The sequence below is a fragment of the Theropithecus gelada genome, chromosome 18, assembly GCF_003255815.1.
Source record: "Theropithecus gelada isolate Dixy chromosome 18, Tgel_1.0, whole genome shotgun sequence".
NCBI classification, from domain to species: domain Eukaryota; kingdom Metazoa; phylum Chordata; class Mammalia; order Primates; family Cercopithecidae; genus Theropithecus; species Theropithecus gelada.
This window is the reverse complement of record NC_037686.1, coordinates 26,224,213-26,245,627: the sequence shown is the minus strand read 5'-3', so window position 1 is coordinate 26,245,627 and position 21,415 is coordinate 26,224,213. Positions and strand designations below refer to the sequence as shown.

The 21,415-nt window shown below is 33.5% G+C and overlaps 1 protein-coding gene across 11 annotated transcripts in view; it reads left to right on the top strand.

Annotated features, from left to right (window-relative positions):
* The window catches only part of NOL4 (nucleolar protein 4), a 394,115-nt gene that overhangs the window by 20,608 nt on the left and 352,092 nt on the right, over positions 1–21,415 (top strand). The window lies entirely within an intron of this gene.

The following is a 21,415-nucleotide window of genomic DNA, read 5'->3' as shown; positions in this document are numbered from 1 at the left end:
GCAATACTTACCTTAATCATATTAGTATCCTTAGAACGCTGCATGGTATCTAACTCAGAGTAAGTGCTTAATAAACACTTAATATAATAATTAAATTAGAGTAAAAGTGGGGTTTGGACTGACTTTTTTTTTAGGTCAATACAAATTGAAGTAAACTTTGTTGGTACTAAAACTCTAACTGGTTCCCAGATTCAGGACAAATACAATTTAATGAGATTGTTTAACATTTTTAATGCTCCAAAATAAAGTAATCAAATATATTTGCTGATAATAAAAAATATTTACACAAATCTAGGTAAGTAGAACATTTCCCATATAGAATAAACATAGATCTAGATGAAAGAAGAGATAGTATATTTCTTGACTAGACCATTAGTAACAGAATATTGGTATTCTCATAGCACTGAATATAAAATTTATATTAATGAAACTGATATATATATATAAATTATAGGTTGAAATAGAAAATTTACAGGTATTTGAAAAATATAATTCTGACCCTAGAATATTTTGAAAAATTTCAAGTGGTTGTTATGGAACTGAGAACTGTCGTATGAAAACTGTGGAACTTAGGAATGTATTGAATGTGGCCCAGTATTCACTCAGGTGGGCTTAGAAGTAAAGTCGTGAAAGAAACCATGAAATAAAACCTCAATATTTTATGCTAACGGAGAAAGGATGCAGAGGAAAAGTATCAAATAATTAGGAGCTATTTGTAGTATTTATGTAACTATCTTTGTGTAATCTTTAGAGTGAGTGTGTTACTTTTCTATCTGTTGGGATATATAATTCCTACCATTAATTTCCATTGACAGTGACAGTAGGGGTTAAGAACATGAACTCTAAAGGCATGCAGCTGCCTGAGTTTGATTTCCAGCTCTGTCATGTGTTGGCTGTGGGACTTTTGGCAAGTTACTTAATGCCTCAGATTATTTATCTACACACTGAAGATGGCACTTACTTCATGGGATTTTTATGAAGATTAAATGAGTTAATATTTTAAAATACTTAGAAAATGCCCAGTATATAGTAAATGCTATACAAGTAATTTCCAAGTAAGAATAAATGTGTTTTTGGAAATGATAATGGAAAAAACCAACAGAATATCATTTTCCTCTTTCTCTTCCTCTGTCACTCTCTCTCGCTCTCTCTCACTCTTTCTGCCTCCCTCTCTTCTTTCTCCCTCTCTTTTTCTTTGTGTGTCTCTCACAGTCTCTATCTTACCATGCAAAACATCAACCCTATATACAGAAGCACAGGAGTATATTGTTATATTAATTTGTTCAATTTAAGACAAAAATGAGCCTCTTTTTTAAATCGAAGTTGATCCTCAGTTTGAAATTTCTTATCAACTCTAAGGAACTCTTATTGGTTAGAAACATTCAGGGAAAAAATTTATCTTTCTTATGGAACTCGTCTTGCCACGTGGAACTCTTCCGTTGAATGTTGTTACTGAATTAGCCAGTTAGTTCATTCCAACAATACATTTCTTATTTTTTTCCTCTGAACAGATCAACTTTCTTATATTGGCAGCTGACTTTTGGTACCACAGTGACATGTCTTAAGTGTATGTCCTACATGGATTGAGAGATATTGTATGTAATATATTAATATATTATTTTTCAGAGTCGTTCATTTGGGACTTTTTTAGTTTTATGGAATAGTAAAATTTGTAAAAGTTAAACAGGAGACCAAACTAATTTGCCAAATTTTTGTTTTGCCATATGAGGATATAAGAGCATTAAAGAATAAACTGTCGTCCATCATACCAACATTATATCAAAGAGGAAGTTAACATAATAACGACAACTAGGAAAGATTTAGAGTCGAGATTTTTAAATTGAGTAAGTTTAACTTAATAAAAATTTCATTTTATTTTTTAAATTATTTCTTCTCAAATAGGACTACGTCATGATCTGGCACCAGTACTGAGACAATTTCATCTCTTTATGAGACACATTTTGTTTGGTTTATCAGGATATATTAATTACAGAAGAACAGCCAATGAAGTGTTACCATGTCAACAGGGCTCATGGTCCAGTTTTATAAACTGCTGAGAGCGATGGCTGAAAATGAATTTTCTAATGAGCTCTTCCTCATAATAGTAGTTTTCTCCTCCAATAAAAAGTAACATGTTTATTTCTCTGTCAACTCTTAGTTTGCTTACTTCTGTGATGATACTCTGTAGATGGTGCCAGGGTCTGAAAAACAACACAACAATTACTAAAATGAAAACTGAAGAACAAAGTCGTTATTATATAAAAGGAATTATGTATATATCCCAGCTTAAGATGCTGCTGCTCTTGTTGGTATTCAGTTACAGGACTTGGGTTGACAGCAGCTATTACTTACCCTGTGCTTATCCAGCAAGCCTGTCTGTCTTCTTCTGAACTGTAGAGTTTGATGTGAAACAATATTTGTAAATGAACAATTAAATAATTGGTGCTTTCTGATTGTAGGGATCCCTCTTCCTACCTCCTAGAATTCGCTGATGTCACTGTTTTTTTCTAACCTTATGCCATAATTAAGAAATGTTTCAGAATATTCAATCTTTGGTTCTCCACCTCCAGCAATGAACTGTGCCCCTGATTTCTACACTTATGTCGTGATAGAATGATAGGTTTACAAAACATTGAAGTGTTCATCTTCTGGTGTTATGCACAAGTTTTACTTGGCTTTTATGGTTTGGGCTGGGATAGAGTGAAGTTAAAAACTACATTTAATGCTGTAGATTCAGAGAAAAGTTGAGATTCTTTCCCTTAAGGAGCACTTTAATTGTTTATTTACTTATGTGTGTATATTTGTGTGTGTGGGGGGGGACAGATAAACCTGCTTATGTTACCTTTTAAAGCAGTTTTAGATCATTTTTGCTCCTCTTTTTATTTGAGGCTACTGTCCCATTTTAGCCAGATTTCATCTACTTAAAATGCTAATTAGGTTGGAGGCTAGCACTTTAACAGCTGTCCATTGTCCAGCAGATGTGGCCCTGGTACCACATAAGTTTGAACTAAAGCCCTTCATAGAGCTGAAGCCATCTAAGGATTTTGTTCTCAGTAGAGGTTGGACTAGGATATAACAAAACAAAACAAAAACAAAAACAAAACTTCTCTGTCTCAGGCTTTGCTCTGAAAAAGAAGGAACATTTCCTCTGATAATTCATAACCATAGGTCTCTCACTTATGTTGATTTGTTGTTCCCATATGCAATAGCAATGCAATCATGAAGATTCAAAGTTAGGAAATTAATATTAGTGAATAAGAGAGGGTAGCACCTGAGGGTGACTGGCAGAAGCTTTTGCAAATTCTCTTTGGAATGAAACAATTAACACAGGCCCCTAGGTTTCCAACAGAGAAATCACAACTGAACTTGAACTTGAGCTTGTATGCCCAAGTAGTATGATTTTTGTCATATATAAAGCAAAATTTGGCAGAATTACAATGAAAAATTGGCAAAAAACACTAAAATAGTGGAAAGTTTGTCACATATTTTCATTCAATTCTTGTCTGGTTTGACTGCCCTTTACTAAAAAAAGTACAAGATTTAATCTAACAGTAAAGAAGCTTGGTCAAATGTACAGATATTTTACCTGTACCTAGCAATGACAGCATCCACATTATTCCCAAAAATATGCAAATAATTTTTTTAAGTTGCATATACATTATGCTATAAAACAAGTATCAATACATTTCTAAGATGGATTCTTAATTTAAATTAAAAATTATAAGTGAATTGTTATTTGAAAATGTAATTGAAAGTTTTAAAAGCACACTGAAAAATAATTCATCTACCAAAGAAAAGTCAAAATGGAAATTCGAAAATATTTTGAAGGAAATAACGAAAATATTTATGTCAAAATTTTTATGAGGCAGCCAAATTGGCGTTTGTCACTTTTAGTGTTTCTCTTTATAGGGGGTGAGGAGGATTGGAAATCAATGAGATATCCCATATGATTTAAGCAGTCAGAAAAGGAGAAAATAAAGGCAATCCAAAATAAGTATATAATAAAAAAGTAGAAACTAATAAACCTTTTCAGGACTGTGGGTTTGTATACTTTCTGATGAGAAATCCACAAAAGTTCCAGTTATTTTTATTCTGTATGCAATGTGTTGTTTATTCTCTAGGTGCTTTGAAGATTGACTTTTTCTTTGATGTTCAAGTTTCACTGTGACATGACTAGGTTTCATTGTATTCTCCTTGTGATTTGGTGTCTTGACTCTTATAAATTTTGTTTAAATTTATGTCTTTCACTAAATGTGGATTTTTGCCCACTACTTCTTCAAATATTTTTCTACTTGCCTTCCTTCTGGGCCTTTAACAACCCACATGATAGAAATTTGGATATTGTCCCATAAATCTCCGAAGCTCTTTTCATTTTTATCAACCCATCTCTTCTCTTTTCACATTAGGTATCTGATAGATCTATTGATCTATCTTTGTTCATGTCCTTAAGTTAATGATGCTTCTTCCCTACCAAGGCCTTTTCCTGTGTTGTTCCCTGTGCCAGGAATTCAAACCACCTTCCACCACCCTCTCCACGGAGTTAACTCCTGTACATCCTTCGGGTCTCATCTCAAGTGATGCTTTTTACAGCATGTCACCATAGTATTTCTTCTTAGTGTTTATGTCCCTTTATGATAATACATGTACTAGGTGATTATTTGATTAAATCCTGTAATTTCCATGAGATAAACTCCACCAGAACAGGCAGAGTTTAAATTTTCTGCCACTGTTCCTTAGCTTCTGGCACAAAGCAGGCATATAATAAATGTTGAGTATAAAACATATGGCTTTGTTCTTTCATGGTATTATCAGCCTATACACCTATGTTTACTGTAGACAAGGCAAATACTCATTTGCCTCTCTTTTTGACCTCTCCTTGATGAACTATAAAATTAAGAAATTGAATTAGATTTTACCCATTGATTTATTCAACACTGAAATGCCATTTAAAGAAAATCTATTATTGATTTAAAGGATGCTTTTAATAGAAAAAGGATAAAGATCATAGCTTTCGGTTTTCTATTTTCTTAATTGTAAAATCATAATGAAATGGAATAGAATATTGAATATCACTAAAACCTGCTTAATTCCCATGTTATATGTTGTAATTTCTATATGAGTTAGCACCCTTTTATAGTTTTTCTCATGTGCAAATAATTTTGTATAAAAGAGAATAATGGGTCTTCATAAATTCATCATTATACTTTCTACTCCTAAAAGAAAACATAAGAACTCAAAACCTTCGCTATACCCATTGTTTGATATCAAAGAGACGGCAAAAGCAACAGGAATGTATTTCAAAAGTTCTAAAGTATCTGCTCATTAATTTACCAAGCCTTCTTAAAGACTGTTATCAGAAGTATATAAGGAGTTATAAAATAGTTTGTATACCGTATCTAATAAAACTACACTCATTGAATTTATAGAAAATACTTATTTGTTGAATATTATTTAGTTTCTTGAACCTTTAAGTGTAGATTAAGGAATTATAATATGGAGAAAGACAAAAGTTAATGGAAAATAAGTTAAACTATTCTAAAGGAAAAGTCCCTTTCTGCTGGTTTCTGTAAATGCCAAGTAATCTTTCCATTGCATGGAAGTTTGCTGCAAATACATATGTTTTGCAGTTAACAAAGTGTGAATAAACCCTCTCAGAAATATTTGCTGGAGGGCCCCCAAATCCCTGCTGTGAACATCTAATCAAAATTCATGTTCTACTGACAATAGCTCAGTAATGTCAACTTCACTTAGAGGACAGGCCATTTACTTTATTATTTACTGAATTATGTTGTGATCTAAACCACTTTGTGATTCTGACTCTGCACAGTTGAAAAGATTGTGAATGTGTGTGATCAGTCTCAAGTGGCTCTGATCAGTAGTTTTCTAAGATGTCATATAATGTTGTCAGCAGTTACCTTCCTTAGTTTGAGTAAAACAAGATGATAGAATCTTTGTAAGCTAGTTGACTGTCCTTAGTATTTCTATGAGGGTAAGTATGTGCACACATTTAAGCAGACAGCTCCTCTTGTTGAACTCGACACAATGGTAGAAATGTTTATTTGCGTCCTGGAGAAATATGAGGGAAACAATGTTTTCAGCATAGACATTCCTGAAGGGAATCTGATATTTTGCAATTAACACATTTTCTTCAAACATAAGAAGAAGAAGCAGGTATATATAATCATTCTTTTTTTGGTCAGAAAATGAGATTTATTCGTTTCTTGGGTATTCATGAGTACAGCTATTTCCTGTGTGACCTTCTACAGTTATCTAAATTGTTAAAGTAAGAAAGTTAGATAAAGGTTACCCTGAAGAACAGAAAAATGAACTCTTTATCTACTGGGAGAGATTTTTAAAAAATAGAAGATTGTTCCACCTATACGTTAATGCTAATGTCATGATATTTTACATTACTGAAGCAATGCTAGTGGAGAATCCCAAGCAAGGTGATATTTTTTTTAACTTTCAGGTATCTTCGTCATTGCAATGGAAAATAAAATGCATACAACTAGTCATAAAATTGGCATAATTGGCCATAATACAGTGGCCACAAGAAGCTTATTTGGCACACACTGGTACAAAGCTTTATTAAATTTAAATAGCTTTTTTTTTTTTTTGAAAACTAACATTTGCATTGCAAACCTTGAAACTTAAAGGAAAACACAGCAGTATTATTTGAAAAGGTAATAATCTATTAAACATACATTAAGTAAAAACAGACTGGGTTTGGCCTCTTCAGTATTTTGTACTAATAAAATCATCAAGATTTGCAAATTTTGTTTTTTCTTACCTACATCAATTTCTACATTGATAAATATTTTGTTATTTGAGACCCATCTTTAGATTATTTTTATTAATTTTAATTTTGAGAAAGAATTTAGAAAGAAACATGATGCCAATTGTCAATAGTAATATCCATAAAATGAAGATTTAAGAAAAATGTTACAGTGATGCCTTAGCATTTCTTGAAAACTGTATCAGTAATTTCTGATAAAGTATCTTTAAAATTTTAATTGTAATTGATTTAACACAAGGCTGTAATTACAAGATTTTGGTAATTTAAAAATTCTTTTTTACTGTAAGCTTTTTATTAATTTGAATTAAGTGGGTTGGAGTAAGTAAAATATCTGTACGTTAAATAGCTTTTAAAAAGATATTCACATATTCACATTTAGGTAGGTAGTTTTTCTTTTTCTTTTCTTTTCTTTTCTTTTCTTTTTTTTTTTTTTTGAGATGGAGTTTCGCTCTTGTTGCCCAGGCTGGAGTGCAATGGCGTGATCTTGGCTCACCCCAACCTCTGCCTCTCGGGTTCCGACGATTCTCCTGCCCTAGCCTCCTGAGCAGCTGAGATAACAGGCATGTACCACTACGCCTGGCTAATTTTGTATTTTTAGTAGAGATGAGGTTTATCCATGTTGGTCAGGCTGGTCTCAAACTCCCAACCTCAGATGATCCGCCCACCTTGGCCTCCCAAAGTGCTGGGATTACAGGCGTGAGCCACTGCGCCCAGCCTAGGTAGGCAGTTTTTATATTAATTACATACAAAAATTATTTATAACTTTATTATCCAAAAACTAATGAGGATGACAGAGCTAACATAGTAGCTCTTGAAAAATGAATAAAGTGAAACAAAATGTGTAAACATATTTAAATTTTGAACAAAGATACATTTTTTCCCAGCTTACAAAGTAATTTAATAAATCCCAACAAAAATTTGCTGCTTTTCTTCATTCTTTTCTCCTTCCTTCCTTCCTTCCTTCCTTCCTTCCTTCCTTCCTTCCTTCCCTCCCTCACTCCCTCCCTCCCTCCCTTTTTCCTTATCTTTCTTTCCTTCTTTTCTTAGTTTCTTTTAAAATATAGTATCTATTTAACAATTGGAAAATAAAAGTTGTATATATTTATCTTGTAAAACATGTTTTGAAACATGTATAGATTGTGGGATGACTAAATTGAGCTAATTAACATATGCATTGCTTCACATACTTTTTGTAATGAGAATACTAAAAACGTACTATCTTAGCAATTTTCAAGAATGTAATACCCTTTTTAACTGTACTCACCAAATCGTACATTGTATATTTTTAACTTATTCCTCCTAAGGGAAATTTTGTATCCTTTAAACAACATTCCCCAATCCCTATCCCCCACCCTAGCCCCTGGTAACCACCATTCTACTCTCTACTTCTGTTTGTTCAACTTTTATAAAGTTCACATATAAATGAGATCATGAAGAATTTATCTTTCTTTACCTGGCTTATTGCACTTATGTCCTCCAGCTTCATCCATGTTTTTGCGAGTGACACAATTTCCTTCTTTATTAATGCTGCATGTATTTGGTTGTGTATACATACCACATTTTCTTTATCCATTCATCTGTTGATGGGCACTGGTTGATTCTATATCTTGGCTAGTGTGAATAAGATTGCAATGAACATGAGAGTATAGATATTTTTTCAACATTATGATTTCATTTCCTTGGAATATATACCCAGTAGTAGGATGGCTGGATCATATGGTAGTTCTATTTTTGATTTTTTGAGGATCCTCCATATTTTTTATAATAGCTGTATGAATTTACATTCCTACCAACAGTGTGCAAAGGTTTTTTTTTCCTCCACATCTTCTCAAATGCCTTTTATATTTTAAAAATAATAGCCAGTATAATAGGTATGGGATGACGTAACATTGTGGTTTAAAATTGCTTTCATCTGATGATTAGCGATTTTGAGCATTATCCTGATATTCATATTGGCTGTTTGTATGTCTGCTTTGAAAAATGTCTGTTCAAATCCTTTGCTCATGATTTTTCTACTATTGAGTTGAGTTCTTTATATATTTTGGATATTAACCCCTTTAATATATGCATGGTTTGCAAATATTTTCTCTCATTCCATAGATTCTTTCTTTACTCTGTCAATTGTTTCCTTGGCTGTGCAGAATCTTTTCAGTTAGGTATAATTCCATCTGTCTATTTCTGCTTTTGTTTCCTGTGTTTTGGGCATATATCAAAAAATCATTGTCTAGACTAATGTCATAAAACTTTTCCTTATGTTTTTCTCTTGCAGTTTTATAGTATTAGGTCTTACGTGTAAGTCTTTAATAATTTGGTGTTAATTTTTGTATATGGTATGTGCCTTACTCTATTTTGTGTTGCTATAACGGAATACCAAAGACTGGGTAATTTATGAAGAATAGAAATTTATTTCTTACAGTTCTGGAGGTTAGGAAATCTAAGGTCAAGGAGCCTGCATCTGGTGAAGGCCCTCTTGCTGCATCATTTCATGGTGAAAGGTGGAAGTGCAAGAGAGCATGAAAAAGCAAGAGAGCAAGGAGGGGCCTAACTTGCTTCTTATAACAATTCACTTTGTGATAAGTAACCCACTCCCATGATAATATCATTAATCTACTCATGAGGGCAGAGCCCTCATGACCTAGTTACCTCTGAAAAGCCCCACCTCAACACTGTTGCATTGGGGATTAAGTTTCTAACGTATGAGCTTTGGAAGACACATTTAAGCAACAGCAGTGTGAGATATGGGCCTACTTTTATTCTTCTGCATGTGGATATCAAGTTGTCCCAATACCATTTCCTTTCTCCATTATGCGTTCTTGGCACCTTTATTAAAAATCAATTGGCTTTAAATGTGTGAATTTACTTTTGGGTTATCTGTTCTGTTCTATTGGTCTGTGTGTCTGTTTTTATTACCAGTACCATACTGTTTTGATTACTACAACTTTGTAGTGTGTTTTGAAGTCAGATAGTGTGAGGACTCCAGATTTGGTTTTGCTCAAGATCGCTTTGGCTATTTTGCATCTTTTGTGGTATCATACAAATTTTAGGAATTTTTTTCTATTTATGTGAAAGTGTCATTGGAATTTTATTAGGGATTACATTGAATCTGTAGATTGCTTTGGGTACTATGAATATTTTAACAATATTCTCTCAAATCATGAACATAGGATTTCATTTATTTGTGTCATCAATTATGTCTTTCATCAATGATTTATTTTACTAAAGAAGCAGTAAATCTCGAAGAGCTGTAAACTTGTGACAGCTCTTTGTTTTTGCAGATACCAATAAAGGCTTCTTAATCCTTTTAGCTGAAAATCTTGCCAAAATTTCAGAGCTTTAATATACAATCCTGACATAGTGGAGAGATGTACATCTAATATCTTAGCACATCACAACAAACAGTATCTCCTTTACATAAGCTAATAATTGCAGGAGGAACATGCACATGTGCATATGTGAATGAATATATGTGTGTGTAGGGGGAGAATAGGTTGGTAGGTAGAGGAATTTTTAACACTGTAGGGTAAATTAGACAAATATAGAGATGTGACCGACTTGTAGCTAATATCACCAACCTGTATTCCTCTCTTGGCCTTTCTCTGCTGGCATAGCTGGCTTCCTATTGTAAAGTTTGAATGTGCTACAGACTTGCTTTTCCAGCTTCCCTGGAATCTAGAGATTTGGACTATAAACCCCATCTATAAAACAAGAGCTAAGGGAAAGTCTTTTGTAAGGCTTTCAGGAAAGTTATTTCTCCATAAATACAGAGATTAACAGAATAAAACAGTCTTTGCTTGACATGGCAGTGCATAAACATGAAGCTGGAGACTTCTGAAGTCATATTGCAAACAACAGAGAGATAGAATTACCATGACATGGATGACAAAGGGTAAAATTGGGAACTGCTAACATGGGTCATGATGATACCTTTTTGACTCAGAACCAAATGGAAAAGCACTGCCTCTGGAATTTTTTGTATATGAAATTTTAAGTGTATAAGAATTTTCAAGTTGGATATTATGTTAATTATAGTAAAATCATATTAACTGACAAGTGATCAATTATTGTGTTATATAGTACAATATCATTATATTATATATGTATGTATTTTATATGGTATAGTGTAAATCAATTTCTGAAAAATTTAGAACGATGGAAATGAAAAGAGTGAAACTTAATAGTATTTTCAACTGATAATACATTTTAAAATTAGGAAGTTAGTAGAATTGGGGGGGATACAATCAAATACTTGTGAAATTTTCTTGTTTTATCACATGCCCACGACCTGAAATTGTGTAATCATGTAGTCGTATTTTTAAGAAAACACAGTAAAACATAGGATCTTTCTACTTTCTGTTCTACAATTTCAAACTAAAGTTTATTCACATATTCAGTGATTTTTAAGCAATATCTTTATTTTTTAAGTAACATGGGGTACTTATAACTCTTTGCCCTGATGAGATTCTTTGGCTGTGTTAGAATATTTTTGTAATAAGTGAAACAGTTTTGCATAGTTATGCCAGAAACCTATGTATAAAATACTGTTGACATGTTTTGGAATATAAAATTATTTCTATCATGTTCTGATCTGAATAACATTATTGTACTTTTTGGAGTGTGAAATAAATATACAACTGTAATGAAATGCATAATTTTAAAATTATTGTTAAAATATAGTTATGTGTATGTTTAAATATTAATTAAATTCTAAGTAATCAAAACTTAACATTTCATTTGCTATTTTTACATATTAAAAATGTCTTTGGACTCTTCCCTTGACCTGTTCCACTCAGTTTATGAATATAAATTACAAGGATATCAGAGACTAGGACTCACTATAAACAGATAAATGCTACTAGTAATTCAAAGCACACATTTTATTTTTGGTGACTGGGATTCTACCTTCATATATAAAGGACAGCACATTTATTCATATAAATTTTGAATATATAAACATAATAAAATGTTACTGAATATATTGTTATTATTTGACAATTATTTATAGAGGAGTATTTGGGAGATATATACAATCATATACACCATTTGTCCGGTTGCATTACATTTTAAGAGACCATTTTGATTTATATTCCAAGCTTTTATTTGCATGCGATCTGTTACAGATGGCCTCTAGCCATACTTATCAAGAGCTAAGCATTCTCAGCTCTTGTAATTATGGTAAATGAATATCAATCAATCTGTTTTGCCACTTTATATAGACCATAATTCCAGATGGAAGCTTGCTGTTTATAAATCTGAATTCCTGCCAAAACAGAGATGTTGAAATTCATTTGGATACTCTCTATATGCAATATATCTAATACATATATATGTGCGCACATGTGTGTGTATGTATATGTAGGTATAAAATAAGTAATATATATAAAATAATATGTTATATATAACAAGCTTTATATATATATATATATATATATATATGCATATATATAACTTTCTCTACTATTGGAATTGTAACTTTAAAACAGAACAATGGTCCAGTATGAAGTTTAGATGGAAACCTCATGATGTCATAGCAACCTGCAAAATAGATGTTTAAAATGAATCTCCAAGTCCATAGGGCACTGCCAGTATGACTCCTTTGGATTCAAATAACTCAGCCTTATGGGAATTAAAAAATATGTATTTATTTTGCAAATGAGGAATCAAAATAAAGTAAATATTTTGAACTCAGCTTAAAATGGCTTAGATTATTTTTTCAGATTGAATTGTTTCTAAACTAGAATACATTAATTTAAAATATACTATGTGGAATATAGTCTTAAAATGTGCTATTACATATAATGGAATAAGCTTATATGTATAACTTCGTAAAAATTAACTTTTTCATTAATAGGGATTCTTTGATTTTGCTCACTAATACATTTCTTGTTCTAGAATAGGGCCTTTTATATAGTAAACACCCAATCAATTTTTGCTGAATAAATTAACTTTGAAAGTCAAACTGCTTGCTACGTTTTGAGTGTATTCATGAGAATTCGTGTGTTAGAAATTTGGTCCCCAGTGTGGCAGTGTTCAGAGGAGGGGCCTTTAAGTTGGATTGGGTCATTAAGAGGTATTAATGCTGCTCTTGTGGAACTGGTGAATTCTTAGGGAGTGAGCAAGTATCACTCTTTTTTTTTTTTTAATTATACTTTAAGTTCTAGGGTACATGTGCATAACGTGCAGGTTTGTTACAGATGTATACTTGTGCCATGTTGCTGTGCTGCACCCATCAACTCGTCAGCACTCATCAACTTGTCATTTACATCAGGTATAACTCCCAATGCAATCCCTCCCCCCTCCCCCCTCCCCATGATAGGCCCCGGTGTGTGATGTTCCCCTTCCCGAGTCCAAGTGATCTCATTGTTCAGTTCCCACCTATGAGTGAGAACATGCGGTGTTTGGTTTTCTGTTCTTGTGATAGTTTGCTAAGAATGATGGTTTCCAGCTGCATCCATGTCCCTACAAAGGACACGAACTCATCCTTTTTTATGGCTGCATAGTATTCCATGGTGTATATGTGCCACATTTTCTTAATCTAGTCTGTCACTGATGGACATTTGGGTTGATTCCAAGTCTTTGCTATTGTGAATAGTGCCGCAATAAACATACGTGTGCATGTGTCTTTATAGCAGCATGATTTATAATCCTTTGGGTATATACCCAGTAATGGGATGGCTGGGTCATATGGTACATCTAGTTCTAGATCCTTGAGGAATCGCCATACTGTTTTCCATAATGGTTGAACTAGGGGAATTAGCTCAAGTGGTAGAGCACTTGCTTGGCTTAAGCAAGTATCACTCTTGCTGGACTGCAAGAGTTACTATGAGATCAGGTGGTTATTAATATAAACTGAGACTGCCCCTCATGTTTTGCCTCTTTTGCATGCATTCACTTGCCCTTCCACTTTTGTGCCATTTTATGATGCAGCACAAGGCCCTAATCCAGCGCTGGCCAGATGCAGCCACCTCATCTTGGACTTTCCAGCTTCCACAACCACAAGCCAAATAAACCTCTTTGCTTTATAAATTATCTGGTCTCAGGTATTCTCTTACAGAAACAGAGAACAGACTAAGACATTGCCATTATTCAAGGTTCTTGGAAATCTTTGATAGAAGTTAATATAGTGGAAATATAGCTCATTTTACCTTTAATCTCCCCGAGTCTATTTTTTAAAAAAGTATCAATATTATTATAAAACCTTGAGGTCAGGTACCTTGGGTTCATATGTTAATTTTGTATAGGTAAGAATATTCATTTGGGTCTAAATACAGATAGTCCTCAAATTATGATGGACTTACGATGGTTTGACTATGGCTTTTGAACTATGCAATGTTGAGAAAATTAAACACATTCAGTAGAAACTTACTTCAGATTTTGAATTGATGTTTTCCTGGTTTAGTTTTATGTGATATAATACTCTCTTGGGGTGGTGGGCAGTGACAAAGGGTCATTCTAGTTTTCACTCTTGGTACAGTATTCAATACATTACTTTAGGTATTCATATTTTATTATAAAATAGGATTCTATCAGATGATTTTGCACAACTGTAGGCTAATATAAGTGTTCTGAGCAGATTTAACGTAGGCTAGGCCAAGCTATGGTGCTTAGTACGTTAGGTGTACTGTGTTAAATACTGTATTGTCTGCTACAGTATTTTCAACTTACAATGGGTTTATTGGGCTATAGCCCCACTATAAGTTGAGGAATATCTGCAATATATACATTTATCAATATGTGAAATTACTAAAAATTTAAGCAATAGCTAACTCTGGCATTATATCTTAGACACCTCTGAGACTGAACTGAGGCATATCTCCTTCAATTCTTTCATTTTTTTTTACTCCAGCCCTAGCATATATTCAACAATTATTTGAGTGGCAAGTGTATATGAGACATTATACTGTATCCAGTTAATGACAAAAAGATGAATGACTTTTCATACTCTTAAAACACCTGTAATTAACATGGAGATATAGTATCTACAAAAATAACTACAGTACTTGACATCATGTGTAATTAGGACATTGCATGCATATTAAAGCACAGTGAGATACCACTACCTACTGATTAGAATGGTGAAAATCCAAATCTCTGACAGTACCAAATATTGGTGAGGATGTGGAGCAATAGAACTCTCATCAATGGTGGTGGAAATGCAAAATAGTACAGCCACTTTGGAAGACAGCTTCATGGTTTTTAAAACAAAACTAAAAATATTCTTTTTTTTTTTTTTAATTTATTTANAGATCCTTGAGGAATCGCCATACTGTTTTCCATAATGGTTGAACTAGTTTACAATCCCACCAACAGTGTAAAAGTGTTCCTATTTCTCCACATCCTCTCCAGCACCTGTTGTTTCCTGACTTTTGAATGATCGCCATTCTAAATGGTGTGAGATGGTATCTCATTGTGGTTTTGATTTGCATTTCTCTGATGGCCAGTGATGATGAGCATTTTTTCATGTGTTTGTTGGCTGTATGAATGTCTTCTTTTGAGAAATGTCTATTCATATCCTTTGCCCACTTTTTGATGGGGTTGTTTGTTTTTTTCTTGTAAATTTGTTGGAGTTCTTTGTAGGTTCTGGATATTAGCCCTTTGTCAGATGAGTAGATTGCAAAAATTTTCTCCCATTCTGTAGGTTGCCTGTTCACTCTGATGGTAGTTTCTTTTGCTGTGCAGAAGCTCTTTAGTTTAATGAGATCCCATTTGTCAATTTTGGCTTTTGCTGCCGTTGCTTTTGGTGTTTTAGACATGAAGTCTTTGCCCATGCCTATGTCCTGAATGGTACTACCTAGGTTTTCCTCTAGGATTTTTATGGTATTAGGTCTAACAAGACAAGAACCACATGATTATTTCAATAGATGCAGAAAAGGCTTTTGACAAAATTCAACAGCCCTTCATGCTAAAAACGCTCAATAAATTCGGTATTGATGGAACGTACCTCAAAATAATAAGAGCTATTTATGACAAACCCACAGCCAATATCATACTGAATGGGCAAAAACTGGAAAAATTCCCTTTGAAAACTGGCACAAGACAGGGATGCCCTCTCTCACCACTCCTATTCAACATAGTGTTGGAAGTTCTGGCTAGGGCAATCAGGCAAGAGAAAGAAATCAAGGGTATTCAGTTAGGAAAAGAAGAAGTCAAATTGTCCCTCTTTGCAGATGACATGATTGTATATTTAGAAAACCCCATTGTCTCAGCCCAAAATCTCCTTAAGCTGATAAGCAACTTCAGCAAAGTCTCAGGATACAAAATTAATGTGCAAAAATCACAAGCATTCTTATACACTAGTAACAGACAAACAGAGAGCCAAATCATGAATGAACTTTCATTCACAATTGCTTCAAAGAGAATAAAATACTTAGGAATCCAACTTACAAGGGATGTAAAGGACCTCTTCAAGGAGAACTACAAACCACTGCTCAGTGAAATAAAAGAGGACACAAACAAATGGAAGAACATACCATGCTCATGGATAGGAAGAATCAATATCGTGAAAATGGCCATACTGCCCAAGGTAATTTATAGATTCAATGCCATCCCCATCAAGCTACCAATGAGTTTCTTCACAGAATTGGAAAAAACTGCTTTAAAGTTCATATGGAACCAAAAAAGAGCCCGCATCTCCAAGACAATCCTAAGTCAAAAGAACAAAGCTGGAGGCATCACGCTACCTGACTTCAAACTATACTACAAGGCTACAGTAACCAAAACAGCATGGTACTGGTACCAAAACAGAGATATAGACCAATGGAACAGAACAGAGTCCTCAGAAATAATACCACACATCTACAGCCATCTGATCTTTGACAAACCTGAGAGAAACAAGAAATGGGGAAAGGATTCCCTATTTAATAAATGGTGCTGGGAAAATTGGCTAGCCATAAGTAGAAAGCTGAAACTGGATCCTTTCCTTACTCCTTATACGAAAATTAATTCAAGATGGATTAAAAATATTCTTAACACACAATCCTGCAATCAAACTCTTTGGTATTTACACAAGGGAGTTGAAAACATAGGTCTACATAAAACCTGCAAAAAATTTTTAAATAATTTTTAAAACCTAAAAATAACAAGTTCTTCATTAGGTGATTGGCTAAATAAACTGGTATAGCCAGACAATGAAATATTTTAGCATTAAAAAGAAGTGGACTATCAAACTATGAAAAGACAAGGAGAACCTTAAATGCATATTACTAAGTGAAAAAATCTAAGCTGAAAAGGTTACATGATGTATGATTCCAATTATCTGACACTCTGGAAAAGGCAAAATATAGAAACAGAAAAAGTATCAGTGTAAGCAGGAGGGAGGGATGAATAGGCAGAGCACAGGGGAATTTTAGGGCAATAAAACTATTCTGTATTATATTACAATGGTGGATACATGTTATTTGTCACAACCTATAAAATTGAGAACACCAAGAGTAAACCCCAATGTAAACTATAAGTTCACTCTGGGTGATAATGATTGCCAAGGGAGATTAATCAATTGTGACAAAAGTACCACTCTGGTGCAGGATATTGAAAGTAGGGGAGGCTATGCATATGTTAGGATACAGCATATATGGGAAATCTCTTTACTTTCTATCCAGTTTTGCTGTGAACCTGCTATCCAGTTTTGCTGTGAACTTATAACTTCACTAAAAATAAAGTTTTTGGTTTTTTTTGTTTTTTTTTTTAAAGCTACAATATGAAGAGATTTTGCAGAGTGCCAACAAACACATTCCCATGTGTTTGGGAATTTATAAAAGGCAGTTTATTGGTTCTGGTTAAGGAAAATTTTACGAAAGATTTAACCATGATATAAGGCTAATATTTTATTATGGGTAAGAGTTAAATATTGCATATGAGATAAATGGCAGTGGCAAAAAATTTGGCAGGTATAGCACTCTCAAAATGCTTTTCTGTGGAATGGCACAAGTTTCATTGGACCAAAAAGCAGAGAGCAATTGGTGGATAATGGAAGCTAAGATTTAGAAAGTAGACTTGTGTAATTTTACAGCTAGAATGTTTGATGTGTTCACTCCTCATTTTACACACATAAGGAAGGAGGATTACAGGTAGGATAACACAATTAGTTATGGATATTTGTCACCTGATTCCTAGTTCTAAATTGTATTACTTTATGCTTTTTAGTAATTACACAAGTTCCTAGAACTTTAAAATAAGAAATTTAAACTTTATTTAATTGGCCATCAGTTTTTGTTGTTGTTGTTTGTTTTTTGTTTTGTTTTGTTTTGTTTTGTTTTCTTATGTTGGACAGTAGCAAAATAGAACATGATCTTCAAATCAATATGGTAGAAGTGAGCAGAATGGATTATGGAGAAAGTGGAGATACCCAAACATGGAGAACATTCATATTTTGATAGTTCAGACCTGAGCTAAATAATACATTTTATTATTAAATGGATCATTTTTGTCACCAAACACCAAAAAGATTCCAAGAACAAAGTGATGTATTTCAGAACGAAAGATACCATTACCACAACAAGCTTGATGACTTCTCCAGAAGTTATAAAGCCTAATTTTAAACCTAATCACTAAAATGAAGTAAGAAAAAAATTCCTGTATCAGAGGACTATGAACTGTCATATTAGGCACACAGCATGAAGAAAAATTGCTATTGCATGTATGTTCTAGATATTATGGGTCTTTTGATATAAAGTAAAAGGGCCTCATGACAATTATTCTTATCTCCTTGGTGAAGTAGGAGATAAGTCATGATTTGGGTAGACTGATAATGTTCTTAGAAAGTAGTATTGTATTTAAGCCTTATTCTTGAAAAGAAAGGGGCAAAGCTCATGCACTCTATAAAGTGAAAGAAAGTGCAAAATAACTTGGGGCTTGAATGGAACTTAATGAGAAACAAGAGATTTTCATGGAACACAATTGAAAAGAGTAGAGTTGGGTCTGACAAGAGCTGAAAAGCTTGTCTTTATTCCCCTTTGTGAAATTGTATGGTGGCTTGGAAATTCTTCCCTTTGTATAATTGTTAAAATTTTCTCTCTGAATTTTACCTTGAAAAAAAAATAAGCCTTTTTGCAAATTATCTGCCCATTGTAAAAAATTCAGGTTCCCTAAGCTCAGAGTTTCTTTCCTGTAACACCACCTCATGATGTGTGCAGATGTCATCTGACCTTCTTCCTGTTGCTTTGTGAGAAGTGGGGTGCGGAGAAGTATGAAAATCCCGATCCTTTGGCTATTGCTATTGCTAGAAGTAATCCATGGACTTTTATTTCTGATTAGAAGTCCTGTGTGTTCTGCCAGAATCCGTGAAACTGTAGCAGGCTAAATTATTAGCTTACAAGTAGGGCACAATCTCAGCTCCTTCACAATTCTTGACAGTTTTCAGATTAGAACATCAACATTGCTTTAGTGGTTGACCATGGGAATCTAGTGTAATGAAGCAAGTGAAGCTTACAGAATACTGATAAATGGAACCATGAGAGAGGAGGAAGTAACTGAAAGCCTTAACTAGGGACAAGATAGAGTGTAAGTGTAGTGCGAGGATAAGATGACAGGTAAGAAAATTTTGAGTCCCTAATCTGAGGTCCTATTTAGCCTCCACAGGTTTCTGCTGACTGCGTCTGGATTCCAACTTCTGGTTACCCAAATTTCAGTTTCACCCATTTGTTACTTGTATGTCTTCTTCACCACTTACTTTATATAAACCCTATTTTTAAGCGGTTTATTTTCATAAGTTGTTTGAGAGTAGACAGTTTGATTGCTCCCACATGTCAGCTGGAAGTGCCCTTCCTGTCACATCCAAATGAGATTGGTTTCAGCCTCCATTCTGAAATTTGAAAAGTCAAATGCTATCCCCTAATGTTTTGTGAATTCATAAGGAGCTTTTATTTCCATATCACCTTTGGATCTGAACCCCCACCTTCTCAGAATTCTTGCTGTTCACTCTGTCCCTTGTGGATCTTCCTTTGTCATCAAACTAGTATCAACACAGAACTCAGTCCCTTCCTTGACTTCTTTTCTGTCACAACCCCTCCCACTTTCCAACTCCATGTTCTTTTTCTTTGCTGTAGGTCTTCCTAATGTTGTGGAAGAATGTCAGAGTAATGGCAACAACTTATTAGTTATCCCTTGGAAATGCTCTTTGACTCTTTTTCATGTTGCTTTTCCATATCCCATTATATTACTACCTTTGAAATTGACTCATCCTTCTTAGAAACATAACTGTATCATGCTATTATATATAAAATATTATATTACATGACATAATATGCAGTTATTATGGTATTATGGTAACAATGATATAAATAATTTTCTTATTTAGGTAAATCCAGTACATACTCAGAATTAGCACTGAGCCTGTTTGCAGTTTCAATTTGGCTGAAGCTTTGAACTTACTTTGCAGGGCCATTTTGTTCAATGTTTAGATAAAAATCAATTTTAAGCTCTGAGTGTGTGTGAGTGTAAGTGTATGTGTCAATATATGCTTTGGGATGGGGTTCATTTGCATAGTTAATTTTATTTCATTCATTTCATATCCTATCAGTTGCATTTTTGTTTTTATCTCTATACATTTTTATTTCTATTTTATTTACATATTTATTTACATAGAATAAAATTCTCTTTGTTATATACAGTTCTATGGGTTTTGACAAATGCTTAGAATTATACATCTACCACCACAACCATAACATGGAACAGTTCCATTGTCTCTGAAATTCCCTCATTCTTCCTTTTTGTATACAGCTCCTCTAACCACTGGTGGGTTCTCTTGTCTCTATTTTGCCTTTTCCAGAAAGTTGTATGAGTGGAATTGTGGAACATATAGACTTTTGAGTCTGGCTTCTTTCATTTAGCCAAAGGCAGTGGAGATGGTATGTGAATCAATAGTTTGTTCATTTTACTTGCTAAATATTATTTCTTTGTAGGGATATATCACAATTTACCCATTTACTTATTGATGGACATCTGACTGATTTCCATTTCTGGCAATTATGAATAGAGCTGCTACAATTGCATACAAATTTTTATGTGAATGTAAGTTTTCATTTTCTTGTTTAACTTTATAACAAATTGCCAAGCTGTTTTCAAAAGTCATGGTACCCAGTCTACATTCACACTAGCATTGGATAGTGTGTCAGTTGCTCTACTCTTCACTGGCATTTGACATTGTCAGGGTTTTTATACCTCCATTATAATAGTGTGTAGTGATATCTTGAAGTTTTAATTTGCATTTTCTCATGAATAGGGCTATTGAACACCTTTTCCTATGCTTATTTGCATATATGCATTTTATTTGGTGAGGTGTTTGTTCAGATCTTTGCCCACTTATTAAAATGGCTTGCTTGTTTATTATTGAATTTTGAGAATTATTTTTGTGTTCTAAATACAGGTCCTTTGTCAGAAATGTGATTTGCAAATATTTCCTTCTACTCTGTGACTTATTTTCACATTTTTAAAATTGTGTGTTTCACAGAGCAGAAGTTTCTTTGCTAATATACAATTTATCCATTTTTCTTCCACAAATCATATTTTTGTGTCACACTGAAGGATGCTTTGCTTAAACCATGGTTAAACAGATATTATTCTATGTTTAATACTAAAATATTCTGTAGTTTTATGTTTTAAATTTACTCTGTAGTTCATTTTGAG